The following is a 26,644-nucleotide window of genomic DNA, read 5'->3' on the forward strand; positions in this document are numbered from 1 at the left end:
TCAAATATTACCAAAATACCTTTTTCGAAATGTTTCCGAAACACTCAAAAAGTCAAAATGTTTTCCAAAACAAATTTGAAAAGTCGGAATGTTTTCCAAAATAACTTTGAAATAATTAAAGCTAGACCGGTTTTATATGGAAGTCAAACTTTCCGGAACAAACTTTTGAACAATCAGCAGCGCGAAACTTTCAGAAACTTAATGGACCGGGGCTCCTCTTAATAGGCCATCAACTTACGCGCTTCCGATTCCGCACGCGCGCCCCGCTGGCAAGTCGCTTCTGCGATGCATTCTTGTGGAGTCAGCTGAGAGCGACGTATAGACACCCCTGGCTGCTGGCTACATGCGCACTCAGGTGCGGCCGGCTGGCGCAGCTAATTAGCATGTGGCTCGAACCACGTGAACCATCGGAGCACTAAATTGAATATATATTACGAATGAAATCAATCGGTGCTCCACGCTTCCTCAAACGGATCGATGGAGCGAGTATGGTTCCCTCTGTGGAGCAACCATCCCCATCAAGAGATTCCTCCTCTCTTCGACTTATGCTGCCTAGCGCCGCCTTGGGCCACCATCGCCTATGGTTTGACTAGCCGTCGGATGCTAGTGCATGGAGGAGGGCACGGAGAGAAGCCAGGATGCTGCGTTGGCTCTCCGCAACAGCGACGGCCATAGCCACGGCGGGTGTGGAAGCGCTAGAAGCGAATCAGGCAATGCCATCACTAGCCATTTGTGGCCACAGGTGGAGAGCAAGCCGAGCCAACGGCGGGCATGGCCGACGCCGAGGATGGGCAGGCCACATTGACGCTGCACGCAGCAGCTACGACCATAGAAAGTTCAGCGGCTGCAGTTGCAGGTTCATGAGAAATGTAAATTGGCAATCAATTTAGTGGTTCTAATTTATGTTTGTTGCAGTTGATTCATGCCCGGTACGGTGAATTGGTGCATTCAGCATTTGGTCCAGTATTTCGATGTAGCATATTTGTTTAATTGTACTAGGCATCAAAAAGATGGAAGGTTATTGATTTGAAATCTTTGTGGTGGAGCTGCAATGAAACCAAATCAATTATAGCTAGTTAGTGCCTGCACACCAATACAGCAAACTACAGAACGCAAAATTGGTGTGATTGCGATACGCACCATGTACCCTTTATTTTCTTAAACCTATATGTGATGATTGTTCATTCGCTAATATTTATGTACACCCAATCTTGAATTCCTGCGTCCGCCACTGCCACGCAATCCACTAATTCTTAGTGATATATATTATATTATCAAGTTCTTACATACATATACATCTTCTAATTCTTAGTGATTAAAATCCTAGCTTATTTATGTTCCTTCTTCATATACCCGCGGCAACGCGCGGGGAATCCTCCTAGTTGTTAGCAACAAGAGTGTCATTCAGCAAATGTCTCCAAACAGTGTGTGCCAGCAAATGTGCTCCACTTTTAGTGTCCGGTAACCAATTCTATTAGTTTTCTCTAGTTTTTTTCCTAATGTTTTTACCACAAATTGAGTCATCAAGCTCTAATTTAATGGTGTAGACGTGTAGTTGTGCCACAACTTAAATTTTATTCTACCTCCGCCACTATTGTTCCATGGTTCCTTCAGGGTCGCCAGCATCTTGAGTAGTACTCCTAGGAGTATAGCTGCTGCTAGCAGTAGCACAGGACTCAGGAACCAGGAGTGGTCAACCGCAGCGCGCATTGTGTCGATCGCTTACCCGCCAACCCAGACAACGTCCTAGTAGGTGTAGGGGGAGATCAAAACAAGAAGTCACGCCTAGACGACGACGTCCGTCGCTTAGCTTTCGACGTGGCAAAGCGAGCTGAGCTACAGTGCACAACCCACTCCGGCCTTGAAACCCTAGCGCCGCTCGTATAAAAACCCACCCGCTCCCTTCGATCTCTTCTCCCCTTCCCCCTCTGAGCGGCCACGGCATTCGACGGCCAAAGCCCCAGCACAGCACAGCTCCCTTCTCTCATCTTCTCCAACTCGATCCAGCGGTCGATCGATCGGGAGATCCACAGGGCGCAAGGAAACCGCGCGGCGCGCCCCACCTGGGTAAGTACCTTGACCACCACGGGTAACCGCGCGCCACTCCCTTCTCTTGCCCCTCTAAGCCGCCGCCAAGATCGCACCCGCACCCCTGAGGCCCTGACTACAGAAACAACGAGTTAGGAATTAATTAGAAGAGGATGGGGAATTTGAGGAGGCCAAAAAACTGAAGTCAACGGATCGGATTGGATAGGAGTAGAAATAGAAACTAAAAGAACAAAATTTTTGAATTTAATCTCGCTTGCTAATTAGCTCGCACACCCCTCACTCAGAATATGATTTGCATGCTAAATCTGTCTATTTTTTTTGAAAAAAAAAAGATAAATGAGCAGTTTTTAAGTGGTACCCAGGGGCGGATCTACAGTATCCGTGTTCGAACTTCGAATCCCTTGGTCCGTGGACGACCTCCTTATTCAGCACTAGGGGCAGGGCGTTGGTTGATCGTTTTGTTTCCGTTGTTTGATTTGATGCTTTATTTTTATATAAATAGAGAAATGCTATCTATAAATAATGTTTTTTTTAAAAAAAAATCGTTGTGCAAATTATCTTCAGCACTAGGCGTAGGGCGTTGGTTGATTCATTTTGTTTTCTTTTCTTTTTGCTGATAATCTGTTTTACTTTGATGCTCCTTAGGCGGACCCGATGGACTGCGCCGCCGGCTCTGACGTCGACGTTGCCATCGAAATCCACGACGACACGCCCACCGGATTCCCTATGGACGCCAGCAAGGAGGATTTCAAGGACCTTGTCAAGAGGAAGCGTGGAGAAAGCTTCCACCGTCTTGGCGGCGAGGCTGGCATCGCCGCAGCCCTGTCCTCCAGCCCGGTGAGCGGCATCGACGGGGGTGCCGAGGACATCCTGCGCCGCCAGGAGGCGTTTGGTCGGAATGAGTGCCCAAAAAGCAAGCCTAATAGCTTGTTCAAACTCATGCGTCACGCGATCTGGGACGCCGGTGTCATCGTGCTCTTGGTTCGTGTCATTGTCTCCGGCTACGGCATCAAGAATCACGGGATCCACGACGGTTGGTATGACGCGGTCCCTGTCTTAATCGCCGCGCTACTCGTCGCAGTAGTGTCTGCGGCTAGCACCTACAGCCAAGCCAAACACTCCGACGACCTGCTGGCCAGCAAGTCCTCCGTCCAAGTCATTCGCGGCGGGCGGAGGCAGGAGGTCTCCATCTGTGACCTTGTCGTGGGCGACGTGGTGCCGCTCATGATCGGCGACGTCGTCCCCGCCGATGGAGTCTTGCTGCACGGCCACGTGCTGCACGTGGACGAGTCGAGCATCAGTAGCGGAGCGCTGCGGAGGCGAAACTGGGCCATGGCCCCACTGGCCCTGGAAAAACAACGAGGAGCTGGTAGACACTGGCCCAACAACACCACGGTCTGTCATTCACAGGATTGAGGCCGACACGAAATCACATTACACGCCTACACGTACTACAACCAATGGTCCAGCAAGCGTTTCAATTAGTAGTACCCATCTCACTACTAGCGTTACTATGATCACTGTAGCACTGTCCCCCCTTGAGTTCAATGCTAGCTTCGCCACTGTCGAGCATGGCAGGCGACCAATGCCCTGTACAAAACGATGCCAACAACACTCCCTTCCTCACCTCCGGCGCCAAGGTCGCCGATGGCTACGGCACTATGCTCGTCACAGCCGTCGGCACGTCCACAGCGTTGGGAAAGATGATGAGCAGCACAACGCGCGGGAAGACCGAGACCCGACGCCGATCCAGGAGCGCCTACAGGACATCAAGTCCATCATCGGCAGGCACTACGGGAAACGGTTAGTTTGCCGTATGTCTGGACTTTTGCCGTGTGCAAATTTTCGAGCACACGGCAAACTTAACCTTTCCCGTGTGTCAAATCAAAAACACTCGGTAAAATATTTGCCGTGTGTCCAGATCTGAGGCACACGGCAAACAACTCCCCCACCCCCACTTACCCACAATTATTAACCCGCACCGACTCCTCCCTCAGATCGATACGCCACCTCCCTCCCTCCCTTCCCCATCCTCCCTCAGATCCGCCGCCGCCCCCTACTCTCCTACCTGCTCGCCGTCTCCCTCCCATGCCTCCCCTCCCCTCCCCCCTCCGCTCGCCCCTCACCGGTAGTGAGGAGCAGCGGCGGGCGAGGAGCGGCTGCGGCTTACCGGGACCGCCCGCAGGGCGCCGTGTGAACTTCGGCTCGAGCTCAGGCAGCGGTGGCGGATGGCACGGCGCGAGCTCCGGCAACGGCCGCAGATGGCGCGGCGCGAGGTCCGACAGCGGCGGCCCCTGCTCCTCCTCCTCCGGCACGGCGTGGCGGCCCCTGCTCCTCCTCCAAATCCGGCGCACGGCCCCCTCCCTCTCCTTCCCCGGATCCGGCGCGCGGCTCCTCCCTCTCCTTCCCCGGATACGGCGCGCGGCTCCTTCCTCTCCTTCCCCGAATCCGGCGCGTGGCCCCGGACCCTCCTTCCCCGGTGGGTGGCCGCACCATCACCGTTAGGCGTGGCGGCGAGGCCGGATCCGGCCACCTCCTCCTTCGGTGCTTGACGTCGACGGTGGAGGGGGAGATGGCTCCAACCGGGGGGGGGGGGGGGCGGCGGGAGCGGCTTCCGGTGGTGGCGGTCTGTTGGTGGTGGCGGCGTGCGGCGGCCGGCAGGGAGCAGTGGCGGGGTGCAGCCGGCGGTGGGGCAGTCGCCGGGCCCAATTTTTTATTTACTGTTTATTTATTTTACCGCGTGTCGGAAACTATGCCATGTGCCATGAGCACTTTACCGGCCAAAGTATGGCGTGTGCACGTTGCCGAGTGTTGCACACGGCAAAGCTTTTGTCGTGTGCAATATGGGCTTTGCCGTGTGCCTGGGGCACACGGCAAACTACTCGATTCCGGTAGTGAGGGTTGGGTCGCCGCTAATGGACAGGCAGCACGCGACCATCATTGCGCTATTCAGCGCGATCGTTGGGATACTTCTTCAAGCCATCGCCATTCCTCAGGGCCTGCTGCTCGGCTTGACGCTGACGCTCTCCTTCACCATGAAGAGGATGGCTGTTGACGCAAATCTCGGTCAACACAGGAACACACTAGATCGTGCGGCACGAGAAAGAGCTCGATGCAGCTCTTCCTGCGTGGAGCAGTCAGACCGGTCTAAGGGACCGGTCAGACCGGTCGCCGGTGAGAATCTGCGATGGCCGACGAACACGAACCCGGGAGGGACCCCGTCAGGGTAGGCGCATGTAGGGTTGTTCTAGGATCGGCAGGCCACCTAAAACGCCTTCAAACGTCGCGGAGACCAAGGAAGAACAGCAGAGGGGGTTGGAAAAGCTAAGGTTTGGAGAAGAGGATAAAAAGTAAGGTTTGTATTGATTTTGTTCGATTGGATTCTCTAATCAGCCGTGACCCTTTATATTTATAGGGTGGGGTGGACTTATCCCGCAAGAAATCCTGTTTACAGATCTAAATCTATAAAAATCTCTAGTTGTACTCGGACTCTACCTGGACCGGTCAGACCTGTCGGCCCCTGCCGGAAAGGCCATAGTGCCTTGACCGATCAGACCGCTCGGTCATACCGGTCAGACAGGTTGGTGCCAATTTTGGCTGTCAACATATGCCCCCTGTTTTTTGGTAAAGCTTGCTTACCAAAAAATATTCTTCTGAGTCAAAATTGTCTAAGGGCGATGATTAACACTACATCGGCCATGTTTTGCTCAAGTCAATGTTGAAACAACTTGTTTGGGCTACCACACCTTCTTCATTGTCGCTGACGTCTTTGGCACGGTCTCCACTTGTTGTCCCATTGCCTCCTTGCGCATACGTTGCAGCCTTCGCTTCTGAGTATGAGACAAACCTGAGGGACACCACCTCGGCTGTAAATACTTTGAATCTTGCTCCTTGCTCTTCCCATTCTCTTTGCTGCAATCAACATCTTGCTTGACCGGATTATTGCTAGCAACAATCGGTCTTTGTAATAATGCATGATTTGGATACATAGGAGGATATTGAATATAATATGATTACATATGCATCCTACTATAATCCATATGTGTATAAAAGTAATGATACCAGCAATACCATGGAGCAATCAGTCCACTAGATGAAGTATAATTACTTTGACTCGATTGTTCTTGATGTCTTGACGATGATCCCGTATCCTTGACTTCGCTTGGTGGCCCTTTCTGTCTCTGAGCACTCCCTTCCTTCTCATATTTGGACAAGAGTTCTTTAAAACTCGGCCTTGTCTTAATTTTGGAGGAGTTTCCATATTTACTGGGCGCACCGGTCAGACCGGTCCCATGACCGGTCAGACCGGTCGAACCGGACAGACCACCGCCATGGCCGGTCAGACCGGTCGACTTGATGTCGGCCTTCTTCTTCTTGTCTTGCCCCCCGAGTATTTTTGCGCCTTGAGGGATCTTCTGTGTCAGCTTCTTTTCAGGTCTTTCATCACCAATAACTACATTTTTTCCTTTTGTCGATTCGGCTTGACTTGGCCGAACTAACACTTTGGGATTATTCAATTCCAACATATGCACCGGGAAAGGATTCTGATCAATTTGCATATTAGGAATAATCAATCATCCTTCATTAATGGCCGATTGAATTTGTCTACGTAACATATTGCAATCATTAGTAGCATGTGAGAAAGTATTATGAAATTTGTAATATGCTCGCCGCTTCAATTCTTCAAGCGACGGTAAAGTATGTGACATCTTGACGTATCCAATCCTATATAACTCATCGAATATCCTTTCGCACTTGGATACATCAAAAGTAAATTTTTCATCTTGCCGATTTCTCTGAATCGGCTTAAGAGCAGAACAAGTAAATGGTTTAGCTTGAGATGGCCAAGCAAACTCAGCAGCATACACATCATTAGATTCATCGTCCGAACAATTTGAATTGCATTCTAAAGTATGCACACTGGAACGATGATGTCTTTAAGACTCTTGAGGCTCTTTGCTTCGGCTTTCTATAGCCAAAGCTCTTTGATGCACCTGAGTAACGGTAAAGAAATCATAGCCCTCTAATCTTTCTTTAATAGGAGAGCGCAAGCCATTAAAAGCCAAATCAGCTAAATCCTTTTCTGCAATATTCACACTAAATCATCGGTTTTTTGTATCGCGGAATCGTCTTATATAATCATTGACAGATTCATCACGCGATTGTCTAACCGATGTTAAGTGAGACAATTTAAGCTCATCATGCCCACAGAAAAAGTGCTCATGGAACTTCTGCTCTAATTGTTCCCATGAGCCAATAGAATTAGGTGCCAAAGATTAAAACCATGAGAAAGCGGTTCCAGTTAAGGATAAAGAAAATAAACGCACTTTCAACTCGTTTATTGAACCAGCTTCTTCTAATTGGGCAAGATACTGACTAATATGCTCAAAAGTACTCCTAGTATCTTCCCCACTGAATTTAACAAACTCAGGCAACCTAAAACCAGCAGGGTATGCAACCGAATCAAACGAAGTAGGATACGGCTTTTGGTTTGTGCGGGTTTTGCTTCTAACATCCACTCCAAAACTTTCTCTAAGCAGATTAGCCAAATCATTCTTATAATCAGTAAGCATTTTATTAAAATTACTTGAAGAATTTGGCTGTGTGGATGTAGATACCTCTCGCTGGTTTGAAACAAACTGACCAGATGGACCGGTTGGGGGGAACCGGTCTGACCGGGCTGATATACCGGTCTGACCGGTCTCTGTCGGTTTTGCCAACGCTGCACATATCGGTCGAACATCTCGTCGGAGATAGGACCGGGGTGTGGCACTGAATTGCTGGAGATTTCTGGTGGTGTGTACTGAACAATCTCGTTCGTTCGGCTAATGTTGGCCGAATCAGGAATACTCATAATAGGATCAGTGTATGTGGGTGTAACAGTTTGACCACTGAAATAATTTATCGGCATCACATATTGAGGTTGACTCGTAGGAGATGCTGCCGATGGTTGAGGAACATAAAATTCAGAAGTAGAAACAGATGGAGGTTCATCGGCTGATTCTGTTTTCTTACCAGCCGATTCCCTTTACTTAGAGCTAAGCCAATTAACCCAATAAACATCACGCTCAGCTAATAATTTCTGAATTTGTTCCATAGTAACACTAGAAGGTGGAGCAGTTGCAGCAGGTGTTACCTCAGTAGATGCATCCGAGGAAGTAGTAGTGAAGTCGATCTCTTTGATCTTGGTGACCTTGCCGCATCGACCGACCTTGATGCTTGCAAGCGCCGCTTGTAGATCTTCTTCATCACGCTTCTTCTTGCGCTCCTCCAGCAGCAAACGAACGTCCTCCGGAAGATGCTCATATGAAGGGATGATGTTCTCCTTGTTGATTTCTGTGTTGGAGCCCATCTTCTTTGGAGTAGATTAGATCGGTTCTATTAACCAAGATCTTTCTTCCCCAGCGGAGTCGCTAAAAAGTATGTTGACGCAAATCTCGGCCAACACACGAACGCACTAGATCGTGCGGCGTGAGAAAGAGCTCGATGCATCTCTTCCTGCGTGGAGCGGTCAGACCGATCTAAGGGACCGATCAGACCGGTCGCCGGTGAGAATCGGCGATGGCCGACGAACACAAACCCGGGAGGGACCCCGTCAGGGTAGGCGCACGTAGGGTTGTTCTAGGATCGGCAGGCCACCTAAAACGCCTTCAAACGTCGCGGAGACGAAGGAAGAACAGCAGAGGGGGTTGGAAAAGCTAGGGTTTGGAGAAGAGGATAAAAAGTAAGGTTTGTATTGATTTTGTTCGATTGGATTCTCTAATCGGCCGTGACCCTTTATATTTATAGGGTGGGGTGGACTTATCCCGCAAGAAATCCTATTTACAGATCTAAATCTATAAAAATCTCTAGTTGTACTCGGACTCTACCTGAACCGGTCAGACCGGTTGGACCTACCGGTCAGACCGGTCGGCCCCTGCCGGAAAGGCCATAGTGCCTTGACCGGTCAGACCGCTCGGTCATACCGGTCAGACCGGTTGGTGCCAATTTTGGCTGTCAACAATGGCGGAAGACCACATTCTTATGCGCCGGGTATCGGCGTGCCAGACCATGGCCTCGGTAACCGCCATCTGCACCCACATGCCTAATAAGATGAAGGTGACCAAGTTCTGGGTCGGCATCAATCGACCCGAGGCGGTGGCTACTCTCAACGGCGATGTCGTCACCTTGGTGCACCAGGCAGTATTGCTCAACACCAGCGGAAGAGTGTACAAGCCGGACAACGTCTCGCCACCGGTGATATCTGGGACCCCGACGGAGAAGGCTCTGCTGACTTGGGCGGTGGAGAATCTCGGCATGGACAGTGAGATGTTGTACCGGAGCTGCAGATTGTTGTGCGTCGAACCATTCAACTCCATCAAGAAGCGTGCGGGCGCGTTGATCAGGTGCAACGCGACTGGCGCTGTGAACGTGCACTGGAAAGGGACCGCGGATACTGTCTTGGCGAACTGCTCAGCATATGTCGATACAGACGGCGCGTCACGTGAGAACCGCCCAATTTGACATCACTAGATAAAGGCCCGTGCGTTGCCACGGGCATACTAATTTGAACGAAACAATAACTACTTCAAATAAGCAAAATTGCGCCAGGCAATGTCCACCGAGACATAGAAGCCTCCCATATGCTTGAGAATCAAAAATCAAAATACTGTCGACACAATATTTAGTCTATGAGTTGCCAATGCGCATACCATTTGTTCACTGCTTATCCATGGCACCACATGCCACACAATATGTAATAGAGGTGTGACTGTGTACAGTACGGTTGGATGGTGAGACAACAGCAAGTCGACGATAACCCAATAATTAGCAGTTACACACCAAGAGATAATAGAAAGGATCTAAAGTGTGGTAGAAAGAAATACACATTGTTCTTTCTATCACAGCCCCTCCAAACGGATCGGATTATTCTAGAGCTATTCCCATGCCTGATACAAATGACAAGCTTCGTCTTTGTACCCGTGCGATCAGTGCCAGCAAGGCAGCAACAAGGGAATCGTCCCTAGTTCAAACAAAGCAAAACAGAAAGATCAGGGCAAAGAAATGATGATAAACAAAAGGTTTACTCAGAAATGTAAATTACTCACGTTGGGTGCTAGGGGCATCTTGTCTTCCATGTATCATAAAAAACTACAGATTCTAAGTAGAAGCACATGGGTTCAAAACTACGGCGCAGGTGAGATGGAGATGGGTGCACGGCACGGCTCGGCGTGTCGTCTCCGTGGCGCTTCGAACGGCCATCCTCGGCGTGCGCGCAGGGAGACGGCACCGCGTGGCGAGGCCGAGAGACGTCGGGAGAAACCGGGGGCGGGGGAGGCGGTTTTGGCCGGGGGCTCGGCGCGTGGCCGGCCAGGTGGCCGCGCCGGCGGCGACACGGCGACGAACGGCTTGAGAGATGGTAGTGAGGGCAGTTTCGTAATTAGAGCAAAGTTCAAAATTTTCTTTTGTAAACTCAATTTTTCTCCATTTTCATGGCCTCAAATGAAAAACTTGTGAATACCAAACTTTCTTAAAATTTCGAGATCTACAACTTTCATTTTATGCACTTTTTCATTTGAACAAAGGTTTGAAAGATAAAATTTAAACCTTGAGTGCATAGACATACACACATACACATAGACATTCATGCATACACATGCATTCATTTCAATGCTTCTTGGTTAAAGATGCATGATGACAGGTTTAAAATTTCTTGCTTAGCATTTTAAGACTCTGGGATGTCAGCCTACCCCTTAAAAAGAATCTCGTCCCGAGATTCTGATGAAGTGGTACATTGGAATTAATATAGGATAACAAAATGTATCACCTACAAAAACTTAGAGGTGCAATGCGGAGGTGGAATAGAGGTACGAAGATCAATGCAATAGGGCCGCATTCACATAAATCCAAGATAGCAACGCTTCCCAAATGACACAATCATGCAACCTCCATTGTTCAGCACAAGCAGAGATGTACTGGTTGTCATGGTACCAAATGACCGTCCAAGTACAAGTCCATATGCACCAAAACAGAATAGATAGATATACGAGGTCCTTGGTCGTATCGTGGCACCCTAGATTATTGCTCAGTGACCCAATGCAAAAGAAAATAGTTACAAAATCAAGGATATCACATCTAGATACGGAGGAGAGAATAGGAGATCAGAAATGCTTATAGACAGCTAGTCTAATTTTCTCTTCCCCAAAATGCACATGATCTAACAATGATACTGAAATGCTATCAAGGAATGGTGAAATGCATGGATATTGAAAGATGATCATGCATAAAGACATTTCATTTTCTAGTGCAGATCATAGGTAGGCACCTAAATTGATATTATTAACCCATGGCATGATAGGAAGTTTTGGTGAGTTAATAAATAGGAACCATATAGGGAAATTTATCAAGAAAAATAACATTGTTTGCTATTAACAAAATTTTAAAACACACATGATATGATATGATATGATATATGCACATCCTATACATCCTCACAAAACAAAACAACTGCCAAATAGCTTTGGACTTACGGGGTTAGCACCAGCGGCACGACATAAATTACGTCTCTCCCTATATATATATTTAGCTGAATTCTATTCGTTCTTAACCTATCGCAATCGTGGTTAGCGTACCTGCAGAAAATGAACAGCATAAATATATTGAACCTTTCGTGCCAGCACTCACGAAAGCGTCCCCATTTAGTACCGTTCACTATAGAAACGGCAGCCATACAATTTCTGCCGTATGGCCAACGTTAACATACGCCACCGACATAGCGTATTCACGAGTTTCTTTACTCCCAATATAATTGACCGATGGTTGGTATATTGGTAGCAGCTCAAGTAGGCCACTGCTTGAGCACAGCGTTCGGTTCGCATCACCGACGGAAAGGTAAGACTCCCTCAGCTGACTGAGTATACTTTACTCCCAGTATAGTGAACCGATAGTTGGTATATTGGCAGCAGCTCAGGTAGGCCACTGCCTGAGCATAGAGTTCGGCTCGCATCACCGACGGGAAGGTCAACTCCTTCAATTGACTGAGGATTCTTACCTTAGCGTAGGTACGTCGGTACAGAATTTAAAAGTTGATTGTGCACAAAAGTAAGGTTTGACAGAAAGTAAAGTGCTGGAAGTCAGTTATATAATAACCTTAAGTTAGCTAGCCACCTAGTAATACCCCTATAATTTCCCCTAGGGCTTTACGAACTATGCACAATCCTTAACGGACCAACGCATTTGCAAACGCAATTTTTGTGGTCAAGTTTTAAGAAAATAGGTTTTCAAGGTTTGTTGCAATCTCTGAAGTATGCTTTGCAGTTCTGATACCAGCTATGGCAGTACTGCCCAAATTAATTCGGCTCAAGTGTGCTAACCATCTCCATAAAGGCAATACAGGTTAACACGCACTTCAAACGGAGTAATCCGGCAGTGCTGTCGGGTAAAATCCCGATTAAACCACTTGAAACAGGATCGACAAAGCAGTTCAGAGAATACAACATTCCACAAATTTTACAGCACAGAGCCTAAAACTGAATTATTTTTACAAATTGAGTTTGAATTTATAAAAGTACAATAGAGTTTAAGTGCGACAAAAAATGAACGATAGTCTACCGACGAAACAAAACATCATGATGAAGCCCGTACATGACGTCAACCATATCCTCAAATGCGCCAACTGAAAAAAATAAAGCCACAAGTAAGGCTGAGTATACTAATACTCAGCAAGACTTACCCGACTAAGTGTATACTTAGCCCATTATCTAGACATGCAAGGCTTTTGGCTTGAGGGGTTTGTTTTGCCGAAAAGCAGTAAAGAGTAGATCCTTAATTGTTTTAGCTTCCAGGTTCTAGTTCAACTAACTATTCTAGGCTTTCATCATTCAACCATATTTATCCTCATCATCTTCCACTTCTTACTTTATGTGGTAAAAGGGTTAAGCAGTCCCAAACCGTGAGAAGCGGACGATTCGAATCGAATTTGTTAACCTGGCCAGGCAGACCTAACACACACGCATGGGGATCGACGTCTCGCTTCACCCACATGACTTTTTCCTTCAATTCCCGCTGCACGGAACAGGCCCACTACCCTCGACTACAAGAATCCACGCCACAGTACATCGGGTCGTAAGCCTTCTTGCACCCGCATGTGGCCACATGAGAACAACGTTCAATGACGGTGGAGAGTATGTTCCGGCCTCGGTGCAATCCAATACTTAAGCTTATCGATTACCATATTTCTCGGCATGTGGTTAGTACGTTCAAGCGCTTTACCATCACTACCACACACTACGGCCTTATCCATTTTCACTAAACAGACGGGGTATCACAAGTACCACAACCCTGCCCGTGAGCTTTATAGTTGCAGTATGTAGTAGACATTCAACTCCTATAATTCTCGCGAGTGATAGGAAATCACTCGACTTCTACCGAACCATTAGCCTAGCCAACTAGCGACCTACACATACTAGTGTTCAAGCATAGATACCTAGGATCATGCAACTAAAGTTCCAAGCAACTACTTTAAACTTAAATGCACAAGTAGATAGGAATAATAATAAGTTGCATAAATTTAAAACAGATAGGACATGCTCCGGGGCTTGCCTGGAATTAACACTAGGTCAGTGTTAGTTAGAGGATAATTGCTCGGCGAGCATTTTCCTTCAGTCGTGCACATCAGGATTCATCCGTCCATCTTCTAGATGTGTCCACCATTCACCGTCTTCTGGCTCGGTTCCAACATCACGTCATCCACGCGGTTCATCTATCGTACCTAAATGAAATGCAACAATGCATATGTATGAATGCAAAATTCTGAGTTGTTTTACGATTTAGGTGTTATTATTTTTACATAGTGATTGAGTGACCAAAATAGACCTATGGTAAAAATATCAGGTTTTTCTAGGCATAGAAACTATTTTCCTTGATTTAATGTAGTTCTCCTTAACAAAAAATCATTTGGTCTAGTTAGGCATAACTAAAAATTCTCAAAAAAAATTCTACAGTAACTAGACACTGGTATAGAGGATCTGAAAATTTTTTAGCTCAAGAAACAAATCATAGCAACTTTAAGAAATAAATCTATTTAACCTAGGCATAAATCAAAATTTAATTAAAACTTTAGCTAAACATGAGAAATGGCCATGAAATGTTTCCCAATGGCTAAACATTTAACAAGCAACCTACTGCCCAAAAATGGTGATCATGCAATGCATAGAAGTTAAGATCTAAGTAAAAGTCTAATAAAATTGCATTAATTTTAGAACAAAAACTAGTGCTCAAATAAGAAAGTACATGTAATAAAAGTTGTAGATCTTGTTACAGGGAACACAAATCAATTGAGTTTGTATTTTTCTGATTTTTCTATGAATCTTGCAAAGGGGTCCCTGAATCTTGCATAAAGGCCCCTGGGAACTTAAAAGAAATTACAGAACGGCCCTTGGCCGGAAAACAGAGCAGGGGCGGCTGTAAGGATCACCGGGGTGTCCGACCCTAGAGGGGGAGGGGGTGAATAGGATCGCTAATCGCTTTCTATCCTAGAGCTCAATCTATTTGCATGAGATAAATCTAACACGTCCTACACATGCTAGTTATGACTAAGGTTTATCTATGCTACTCTCTACTTATCCCTAAAAGACTTGCAACCTATAGCCAATCCTAATCAAACTAACTAGGAAAGTAAAGGCACGCAAGATAGAGTAAATGCGGAAACTTAATACGGTAAGTAAAGAGGTAAGGGAGAGAATATGCAAACTCTCGTGAAGACACCAAGACACACGATTTAACGTGGTTCGGTTAGGACACCAAGTCCCTCCCTACGTCTCTTCGCTTGATCACCGTCTTGTGTTCGCCACCAAGGCTCCCAGCAAGCAAAGGCTAAGTGACCCCAAGTCACCAAGACAAGGCCACCGTCACCGTCTCTCTCAAAGCGTCACCAACGGCACCGTCTTCACTATTGGAGCTTCTCACCAAGAGGGGTCTCCTTCCCGGCACAAAGTGCCGTTGCCTCTCCGCACCAAGTCGGAGGGTCACACGACGAGTACACAAGATGCTTGCCGCAGCAAGACTTCTCTCAAGGGAGCTCTCGCAAGAACTAATCCCTATTACAAGCACTAAGCACTCTCACAAGTGTGCTTAAGCCTATATGATGTACAATGAAGCTCTATGGTGGTTGGAGGTGTTCTTCAAGTGTTTTATGCTTCCTTAGTCTCCAGCAACCTCAAATGACCCGGCCTTGGGGGTATATATAGCCCACACACCCCCAAAAGAGCCGTTGGGAAAGGCTGACAAAATTCCTTAACGCCGGTTAAACCGACGCTCCAGTTTTGCCAACACCGGATTAACCGGTGAGTGTACTTTCCCTTCTACTAGCTATTACAGTCTTCCAACGGCTACTTGATCAATCGACCGACGCTCTCAAAACTAACGTCGGTTCAACCGGTGCATGTAATCTTCAATCAACCGACGCTCTCAAAACTAACGTCGGTTCAACCGGTGCATGTAATCCCAGAAACCCCCAAAAATGGAGTCTCTGGACAACTGCACCGACGCTTCAGAAACCAACGTCGGTTCAACCGGTGTACTCTGCTGATTTGGCCTTCTCTGAGTCTGTTGCACCGGTGAGTACAATTTCCCTATCGTCGGTTCAACCGGTGATAGTAAATTGTCTCTGTTTTGATCTTTTCGACTTGGATTTCTTCACGATCTCTTCAATTCTTGTCCCTTGGACCGAAGAGGCCTAGCTACGCCTATCTTCTCTTTGTCATCACTTGAACCTAAAAGCCTGAGAATGGTCATCTTAACAATCATATTAGTCCAAGTGTTGTGTGTGTCATCAATCGCCAAAACATTATATTGAAATATGGCATGAGAGGCTATTTTCGCTACAGCGGCGCTTCCCGGCCGGAGAAGGCGGGGCCACGAGCCCAGCGGCTGGTGATGGTGGCGCACGGCGGCGGGGGTGCTCCGGTGAGGTGGAGGCTGCGGGGACGGGTCGGGGAGCACCAGTGGGCGACGGGGAAGCTTTTGGGCGGGTCGGTTCATGAGATGGCGGCGGCGGCAATGGAGTGCCACGGCGGTGGCTTGCCGGCAGCAATTGGGAGGGGCGGCCGGCTCAAGGAAGTCCATTGGGAGGTGGTGGACGTACTGGGGTGCTTGATTTGGAGAAGGAGAGGGCGGAGACGCAGGGCGCCGTGAAGGCCAGGGTGGCGGTGCCATGGCGTGAGGCGGCAAGCTCGCTCGCGAGCTGCAGGGGGGCAGGGACTGTGGTGCCGTGTCTCGAGGGACGGGAGGAGAGTAAACTGGAGACGCAAGCAAGCTGTGAAGGGGCGAGGGCACATGTGAGATGGAGAAGGGGCGCACGGCACGACACGGCTCGGCGCGTCATCGCCGTGGCACTTCGAACGGCCATCCTCGCCGTGCGCGCAGGGAGATGGCGCCACGTGGCGAGGCCGAGAGACGTCGGGGAGAAACCGGGGGCGGGAGAGGCGGTTTTGGCCGGGGGCTCGGCGCGTGGCCGACCAGGTGGCCGTGCCGGCGGCGACACGGCAACGAACGGCGTGAGCAGAGGAGGAAGAGATGGTGGTGAGGATAGTTTCGTAATTAGAGCAAAGTTCAAAATTTTCTTTTGTAAACTCAATTTTTCTCCATTTTCATGGCCTCAAATGAAAAACTTGTGAATACCAAACTTTCTTAAAATTTCGAGATCTACAACTTTCATTTTATGCACTTTTTCATTTGAACAAAGGTTTGAAAGATAAAATTTGAAATTTGAGTGCATACACATCCACACATACACATAGACATTCATGCATACACATGCATTCATTTCAATGCTTCTTGGTTAAAGATGCATGATGACAGGTTTAAAATTTCTTGCTTAGCATTTTAAGAGTCTGGGATGTCACATTAAGGCTCTTATGATCAGTGTAAATGTGGCACTGATAGCCAAGCAGATAGTGATGCCATATCTTTAGAGCATGGACAACAGCCGCAAGCTCTAAATCATGGGTAGGATAATTTTCTTCATGTTGCTTGAGTTGACGAGAAGTATAGGCCACCACTCGGCCTTCTTGCATAAGGACACAACCAAGACCGATGCGAGAAGCATCGCAATAGACATCGAAGCTCTTATGAATATTTGGCTGAGCAAGAATGGGAGCGATAGTGAGACGATCCTTAAGAATTTGGAATGCTTCTTCACAAGCTTGGGTCCACTTAAACTTGACCCCATTCTTCAATAACTCGGTCATAGACTTGGCAATTTTAGAAAAGTTCTCTATGAAGTGGCAGTAATATCCCGTAAGTCCAAGAAAACTCCGGATCTCGGTGGCACTTTGGGGTTGCTTCCAATCAAGAACATCTTGCACTTTGCTACGATCAACAGCAATACCATCCTTAGAGAGAATATGACCAAGAAAGGATACTTCTTCAAGCCAAAACTCACATTTACTAAACTTGGCATAAAGATGATGCTCTCAAAGCTTTTGGAGGACGATATGAATGTGACGAGCATAATCTTCTTGGGTCTTGGAATAAATTAGAATATCATCAATGAAGATGATCACAAAGATATCAAGCTCCTCCATGAAAATGCTATTCATCAAATACATGAAATAAGTCGGTGCATTGGTGAGACCGAAAGACATGACAGTGAATTCATAGAGACCATATCTAGTAGAGAAGGTCATTTTTGGACTATCTTCTTTTCGAATCTTAATTTGATGATAGCCCAACCTTAAATCAATCTTTGAGAAGTAACGAGCTCCCGAGAGTTGATCAAACAAAATATCAATCCGAAGAAGAGGATATTTGTTCTTGATGGTGACCTCATTTAACGGACGGTAATCAACACACATCTGCAAACTATTATCTTTCTTCTTCACAAAAAGAGCTGGGCATCCCCAAGGAGAGGAGCTTGGACGAATGAAACCCTTGTCCAATAAAGTCTTGAGTTGATCCTTCAATTCCCTCAACTCATTAGGAGGCATTCGGTAAGGCTGCTTAGAGATAGGAGCGGTCCCAGGCATGAGCTCTATGACAAATTCAACCTCACGATCAGGAGGCATACCCGGTAATTCTTCCGGAAAGACATCCGGATACTCACACACCACAGGAATATCTTTCAACACAGTTGCTTTAGTACTTGGCAAAGCATATAGACAAGATTCCATCTTGGCAAGAGACAGTAGAACTCAATTCTCGGAGGGGTGCAAAAGATCGATAGTGCGTGGCCCACATTTGATGACCCCATCATGCTTACCCAACCAATTCATTCCAAGAATCCCATCATTTGATGATCTCCCCACCCGGTGATTCTATATGGTATGACACTTGTAAGTTTTACATCTCAAACTTACTATGCAGCATGAACTTCTTGTTGATGAATGACAGAGTTGCTCCAGAATCAAAAAGGACAATGGCGGGGTGGGAATTGATTAGGAGCATACCCATGAGAATTCGACATTCTCCGGAATTTCTTCGGTGGTGGTGTAGTTGAGGCGGCCACGTTTAGGAGCTGGCTGTGGCTTGACTTCTTGGCGTGGTGTTTGAGGTGGAGGGTTTTTGGGCCTGGGTGCATTGGAGGCACCACTTTGTCTTGAAGAGGGACAATTCCTGGAGATATGGCCTATGCCACCACAGTTGTAGCATGGACCCCTTGCGGCAATACTTGGGTTGCTCCAATAGGCATTGGCCGGCCTAGGAGCTTGTCCTTGAGGAAGCTGAGGGTGGCGCACAATCCACATAGGATGTGGAGGTTGAGCACCCCGCGTACAAGGTGAAGGAGGAGGTGGAGGCCCCAAACGTGGACGTCAGGAGTTACCACCCGCTGAGGTAGGAGCAGAACGCTTGTTCTTTGCTACAAGATTCTTCATCTTATGCTCAGCTCTGATGGCAATATTTACCAGGTCATTGAAATCTTCAAACTTGGTGGTGGAGAGCTTATCTTGCAATTCTTCAGAAAGCCCATCATAACAGCATTCTCGCTTCTTGGCATCAGTGGCCACTTCTTCTAGTGCATATTGGGAGAGGGTATTAAAAGCATTGACATAGGTCATCACATCATGATTTCCCTAAGTAAGATTCAGAAATTCTTTCTTCTTGATGTCCATGATACTCTTGGGGATATGGAAGGAGCGAAAAGCCGTCCGGAACTCCTCCCATGTGAAACGGTGGTCTGCGGGGTGAGAGGCCTTGAAGTTCCGCCACCAAGCCCCAGGGGTGTCTTGAAGTTGATGAGCAGCAAAAAGGACCTTCTCATGTGGCTAACATTCAATAATACCAAGTTTCTCTTCAATAACATTGAGTCCGAAATCCGCATCCAGAGGATCCTTGGAGCCACGGAAAATAGGTGGATTGGTTCAGAAGATATCCCCAAACCTATTCACTTGAGGCTCGGCCCTTAGACCTTGGTTACCAACATTGGCCATTTGATTGACTATGTGCGCCATAAGTCGAGTTTGTTGAGTCAGGACATCCGCGAGGGTAGGGTGAATGGGAGGATCGGGAAGGGGTGCATCATTGCCATGGTGGTTATTATTGCCACCCGAACCACTAGCACCATCTCTATCAGTCCCCAAACGCAACACCATTCTATTAAAAAAACAAAATGGGTTAGCGATCGAGAATGAAAGATAGTGAATGATACACCAGGAAAGGTGGAAAGATAATATGTAGATAAAAAATCTAACACATAATCACCACTGGATAGCATTTCTAAGAGAATAGATAGATTTGGTCTACTAAGATCAACAAGAACGAGATGGGCAAAGTCTGATCAGCAACACAGTATATTGATAAGGTGCAGATTTGGAAACCAAAAGAGTGAATACATGTATGAATGCATGCATGCAAGATATGAATGCAATATGACGTTCTCCTCACATCGTGAGCACACCTTAACGTCCTAACACTCACTCACGACCCAAAACAACCGCATTGCCCAGCAGCGCTACAACCCTCCTACTAGCACTTAGGGCAATGGGTATCTCCGCTAAAAAGTTTTCCTTGGATCCTCTCACCGAAAAGGTGTCAGACATAATTCAATTAAACAAGTGAAGCAATGAATAGGAAACAGCCCTAAGACAAAGGAAGAAGGATAGAAATGAACCTTAAGTTCAAATTTTAACAAAAGTAAATCTTAGTGCAGGTAGTCAAATTTTATTTTACCCTCAACCCACTAAGTAAATTTTAGATTCACTTCATGGAACCTCGGCTCTGATACCCGTTGTGAGAACTGCCCAATTTGACACCATTTTAGGCAAACTGCCTGTCACTATCATAAAGATGAGAGCTAACACGTGCTCGCCTGAGAACGTGCCACTTGTTAACCCACATCTAAAGACACGAATAACCGACACGTCATTCGCCCAAAATAATATCAAATCCAGTAGTCTCGGTATGTGCTCCACCACACGCCCAGGATCAAGCATATGCACATACCGTTTACAATCAAATACATCGCCGATGAACCACAAAGAGCAGTTTTAACATTATAAGAGTTTAATACTAAATATTACATGGTTAAGATAGGAGGGTTCAAACTACCTTCCATTACAAGCCTTGGGCTCATGATAACCATATTAAACTGAAATTTAGAGTTTATAGAATTTACATGCTCTCATGGAGTTCTATTACGGTAAAAACATACTTAAGATAACGGTGTCTTGCTCAAGGACACCATCACGACCTACTCCTCCCCCGTACCAGGGTCGGCGAGGTAGAAGGGGCTAAACACCACCTCTGGCTCACCTGCAACTTAGTCTAAAAAGCAGCCTGAGTACAAAGGTACTTGCAAGACTTACGCGATTAAATAAACAAGGATCATGCAAAGGCTCGAACAAAAAGCTTTAAGATTAAGTAATTATTGCATAAGCATGAGCTCTCTAAACTATATCTAGTTCTCTAGCAGAATTAATTAATCTTTGCCCAAACCCCAAAAGTTTTAGTTGATTAAAAGCATAACATAAGAACGATCATAAAGGTGTTAAGAACCATTCCGACATATCCGAAACTCTCTACGAGGAATTCGACGAACCAAGAGCTTGCTCATAACCGAGAGTGCGGCAATTCGAATTGATTCAAATCTTGCAAGGGTGTACTACTTTACCCACACGACGCGAGGACCATGTGGCTCACCCAACCCATCACGTCAGGCAAGGGGGTACTCACATCAACCGATCCCAACAAGGCTCAACCGTTGAGGGTATGCCTAGCTGGCGTGGAGAGTCACTTAGGTCTACCAGGAACACCCCTAAGCCTCTCTACATAGCCATTTGGCCACGCATCTAGGACCGGGCCTCAATGATCAAGTCAAGAAAGGTAATTGACTCATCCGTATTATTATTTGGATATGTGGTAGCACGAAAAGTTTCTCAAAGCCGATGATATCCATGGGCAGCACTTAAACGATCCAAGCGGACTATGCCTATGTGACTTCTTTCTCTAGGCCCTACCATTCTGCTTGAATCTCGATACTACCATTCCTTTAACACCCTACTCGAACAAGTGCTGTCAAGGATACTGGTAAGCGTGATAACTCCAAACCATTTCTTCCTAACAAGTAATATGAGTACTCTAAGCAGGGCTAAGCATCTAGTCAAATTAAGTTATTAACTAACTATCATGTGACAAGGACATGGATAAACAAATCAAGGAAGGAAAATGCATCAAATTAGGTACAAGAATGCAATACATATATAGTATACATATAACCCAATAATACCCAAGTGAGATAACTAATCTAAATCAAACTAAATAGGTGCAAGGAAATCATGCTTAGCTGCTTGCCTTGGTTAACTTCGGGCTCGACCATGAACTGGACTCCGGGTTCAGGCTCGAAGGACTCGGCAGGCTCAATGGGCTCAATCTCCAACGGTTCGGTCACTATAATGCATGAATGAAATGCATGCATTAGCATGATGCTATGCTTAATGCAAGAATGAAATGTGTGCAAAAGCATGATGTCATGAATGCGTTTAAGAGGACACAACAACCGAATTAAACATTTAACACCACCGGTCCGACTGGTCACAGCTGTTCTGGTTTCAAAAGTTAACTTGCGGACTGTTCGCACCAAAGCAGTGGACCGTCTATAGTTCAACACGTTCAGACACCCGGACGTACTGCATTGAATTAAACCACTGGCGGACCGTCCGCTGTATAACTGGCGAACCGTCCGCAGTTAAAGAGGTTTGGACATCTGAAAAACACACTGGCGGACCATCCGCGCCAAAAACGCCGGACCGATCGCGCCAAAAGCGCCGAGCCTTCCGCGAAGCAACTCGGACACAGCGGCCATGGCGCAGCGGTGGCAATCAACGCGAACGAGCGTGAAAACTATGGGAACGTATAAGAACGAAGCGAGCACGAGCAATAGCACCTCACCTAGGTTTGATTTGAGCTACTGGTTGAAGGAATCAGGGACCGGACGATGGAGTTCCACGGTGAGGTGAAACTAGGAAGGAACTAGAACTGACGGTTGGGAGATCCTTGTTTCCCGATGAGGTGATGGTCGGAGCTCAGGTTTGAGGGGCTTTGGAGGGAGCTAGGGAGGTGAGGGAGCTTCGAGTGCGAGGGATTTGAGATCCATGGAGGGAGTTGGGCGGATTTTTGGATCGACGGGTGGTCTGCTCTGTTCTTTAGGCTAGAAGCGAAGAAGAACTGAGCAAGAGAAAAAGAGAAAGGTAGGGCAGCTCAAAGGATAAAGCCGTGGACAAATTGGTGGCGCGGTGGTGCTTGGCTACTGGCTGTGGCTTCCCCGGCATGCGCTTACCGAGGATGGCCGGCGAGTGGCGAAGGCCTCGTTCGACGAGCGGCACGCCAAAATAGAGGACTAGCGGACTGTCCGGGCCTTCAAATGGACTGTCCGGTCATGGGTCGTGACATGTCACGCGAGCTCGACGCCGATATGAGGAAGAAGGTTGAAGAGATAATCAATGTGTTGAAAGCCGCGATCCTCAGGTGCGTTGCATTTGCCTACAAGCCGATCGACGGCGACAAAGGCGATCTCTCAAAGATCAACGACGAAGGGCTGACACTGCTTGCCTTTGTCGGCATGAAGGGCTCCTGCAAGCCAGATGTAAGGACCGCCGTTGAGGCCTGCGCGAAGGTGGGCGTCAGGGTCACTATGGTCATGGGCGACAACCGTCTCAAGGCCCGTGCCGTCGCCAAGGAGTGTGGAATCATCTCAAACGACGATGACCATGAAGGCATGACTATCGAGGGGCAAGAGTTCCGCTGCATGTTGACAGAGCAGCAGATGGAGATCGCAGCGGACCGTCGCTTCCGCGTGATGGCGCGGTCACGGCCGTATGATAAGCTGCAGCTCGTGCAAGCGCTAAAGCAGAGCGGTCGCGTCGTCGCTGTCACCGGTGACAACGTCGCCGATGTGCCGGCGCTCCGTGAGGCTGACATCGTCCTGTCCATGGGCATCCAGGGAACTGAGGTCACCAAGGAGAGCTCCGACATCATGATCATGAATGATAACTTCGACACGGTGGTGACGGCCACCCGGTGGGGCCGCTGCATCTTCAACAACATCCAGAAGTTCATCCAGTTCCAGCTCACCGTCAACGTCGCCGCGCTCATCATCAAAATCATGGTGGAGATTACCAGCGGCAAGATGTCGCTGACGGCCGAGCAGATGCTCTGGATGAACCTTGCCATGGACACCCTTGGTGCGCTAGCGCTGGCGACTGATCCGCCCGCCGACGAGCTCATGCAGCGCCCGCCCATGGGCCTCAAGGAGCTTCTCATCAGCAACTCCATGTGGCGCAACCTTCTGGCGCATGCAGCATACCAGGTGACCGTGGTGCTGGGGCTCCACCACCGTGGCCGCGACGTCTTCGGCACCAGCGAGGTGGAGAACAGCATCATGATCTTCGCAGCGTTCTTTCTGTGCCAGGTGTTCAACCTCTTCAACGCGCGAGAGATCGAGCGGAAGAACGTCTTTGCCAGCGTGCTCCGGAACTGGATGTTCCTCACCATCGTGGCTGCGAACACATGGTTGATAAGTGCCCATGATGTTCAGTTTTTGTGATGAGTGATTGTCAACATTTGGCATTTTCATTCTATTTTCCTTTTCTTTTTGCTTCCGCTATTCTAACTTGGCACATGAGGTGTGTCGTGCGACGTGGTTCTTGGCTTGTGGTGTGCAGGTGCCGAGCTTGGAGATGGTGGTCGACGACGAGGTGAAGGCCAAGGAGGACGTGCCGTGCCGATGGACCGGGAGCAGTGAAGGGCAGACGTGAGGCTTGGACCGAGGTACCGGATCGCCGGGTGGCCAGCCGTAGTGGCTGACACTTGGGACATCGATAAGTGCAAGGACACATGGAGTGACCGTGTTGATCGAGTCAAGATGGCGGACGTGCAAGTCGAGCGGGCGGCTCTGGAAGACTTGGCGGCCGGGCGGTCGAGAACGGCGGTGACACGTGTCGGAGTGCGGGGGACGCGTACGCGGTACGCTACACGCGGCCCGATTTGACGGTTTGGGCCTCAAAACCATCGGCGGCGGGTTTCGCGGGTTTGGGCCTCAAAACCCGGGCGGAGGTTCCAATGCTGGAAGGATGGCACGTGGTGGCATCGGGGAGTTCGCGTCGAAGCGAAGCTACCGGTGAGGAGGAGCGGTGGCCGTCGGATCACATTTATCCCGAGTCGGATCATATTGCCCCCGGTGATGTGGTTAGGCTCATTTAGATGGTAGGGGTAGTTTAGGGTGTGTTTAGATTCAAAGTTCAAAATTTCAAAAGATTTGTAAATCGCCTGCATGGTGTATTAAATGTAGTCGAAAAAATCGCATTACACAAATGGACTGTAAATCACGAGACGAATCTAATGAACCTAATTAGATCGTGATTAGACACTAAATTGCTATAGTAAAGCTACAGTACACATGATCTAATGACGAATTAATTAGGCTCATTAGATTCATCTCGTACAGACGAGTTCTGTAATTAGTTTTGTGATTAGTCTATATTTAATACTTCAAATGTGAAAAAATTATCTTTCAAAATTCTAAAACAGGAGAACTAAACACACTCTATAGGATGTAAAATTCAGACTATAAATAGAGGGCAGCTCCCTCTTCTCCCTCACCTTTCCATTTTGCAGTTTTTCCTTTAGGGTTTCCGTCTCTAGTTGCTCTGCTTTGTGAGAGGTCCACTGCAAACTTTGTAGTGTCCGTTGTTCGTGGGAAGAGCAGCCCCGTAGTCTGCTCATGCCCTCTGGGCTTTTGGGGTGAAGATCGATCTGTGATTTTGTTGTGTGTTCTTCGCGTTCTTGTTTTCCCCTCCCCGTTCTCGATCCGATTTCTTCGATTTGGCACCGTTTCGATCCGTTTTTCTTGTGTTGATTCGAGCAATGATGTGAGACAAACCTTTCCACCAAAGGAAATCACTCAATTCCTCACGAGCTCGTAGATCGGGACGGATTTGTGTTTAGGTCTCAAGAACTCCGCGATTTTCGTTTTCCTTTGATTTCCGAAGTTGTGAGGCATGATAGGCTATGATTCTCATGGAGTAGCATCTCAGCTACCCTAGGAGCCCGCCCACAAAATTCGGGATCAATCGGAGCTGATTTGATCGAGTTTTGGTCTTGGATTCGATTTTTCCGAAGCAGCTCAAAATACCGGACGTGTCCGGTACCAATACCGGACGTGTCTGGTATTTTCGACTTTCGAGTTTTGAGCTGAAATTTGGTGGAGACCTTCCCCTTGGTGTTTAGAAGCTATGTTTAAAATCTCATGATTTTTGGACATTATTTGATGGGGTTTTTTATTTTTCTCCCATTGTACGCTGTGGTGTCTGGAACACCGGACGTGTCCGGTATGGTGTCCGGTATTGATACAGGACGTGTCCGGTATCAGGTCCGGTTTTGCAGTAGCAGCGCTGAATTTTCTGTAGTTTGGTCGTTTGGTCTCCGTTATGGTTCCCGTTTGTTGCGTTGGACTTCTACCGTTCCATAGACCTCATCTAGGTGCTCTAGCCACTTGCTGGCTTGAGTATCCAAGATTCGGGACCTTGCTTCTTTTCAATAGAAGTGGAGTCTCATTTTCTTGTCTATTAGTTCCGCGCTCTCTTGATCTTCACCCCGGCTGTTTTGTGGTGACCCGCTGTGTTCCAAGGGAACATCCACCCTTCTCTAGGGTAGTGGTCATCACGGTGGTTGCTTTGCGTGTTTGGCGGTGAACTTGGGACAGTGGCCAAAGTTTCGAAAAAAATTTAAGGCTCCCATTCACCTCTTTTCTGGTCGCCTTTCCGGTCCTTCAGTGGCCGTGCTGCTGGGCGTCCAAGCGATGATGGTACGAGTGCTGACATGGCTACGGAAATGCTCCGCTCTGGGCAGTGGGGCACCTGCGTGGCCATCGCGACGATGACGTGGGCCATCGGATGAGCGACCAAGTTCATCGCCGTTCCGGACCGGCCGATTCATGTGATCTTGGCAAGGTGGAAATGCTTTTAGATATCTCTGCAGTCTGCTATGGCAACAGGAGGATGTATCCCTCTAGATGCCATAGCTGATTGTTCGTCACGCATATCTGCAAACTTCTCTGATTTGTATATATAGTAAGGCAATTCCGAGTGAATGATTCCATTTTTGTGCAAACTTCTCTTGAGTTATT

General features: G+C 47.8%; 1 pseudogene; it reads left to right on the forward strand.

Moving 5' to 3' along the window:
• Nucleotides 1-2,703: 2,703 nt before the first annotated feature.
• Nucleotides 2,704-26,644, forward strand: LOC120662582 (annotated as a pseudogene).

This window comes from Panicum virgatum, chromosome 2N (assembly GCF_016808335.1).
Source record: "Panicum virgatum strain AP13 chromosome 2N, P.virgatum_v5, whole genome shotgun sequence".
NCBI lineage: Eukaryota > Viridiplantae > Streptophyta > Magnoliopsida > Poales > Poaceae > Panicum > Panicum virgatum.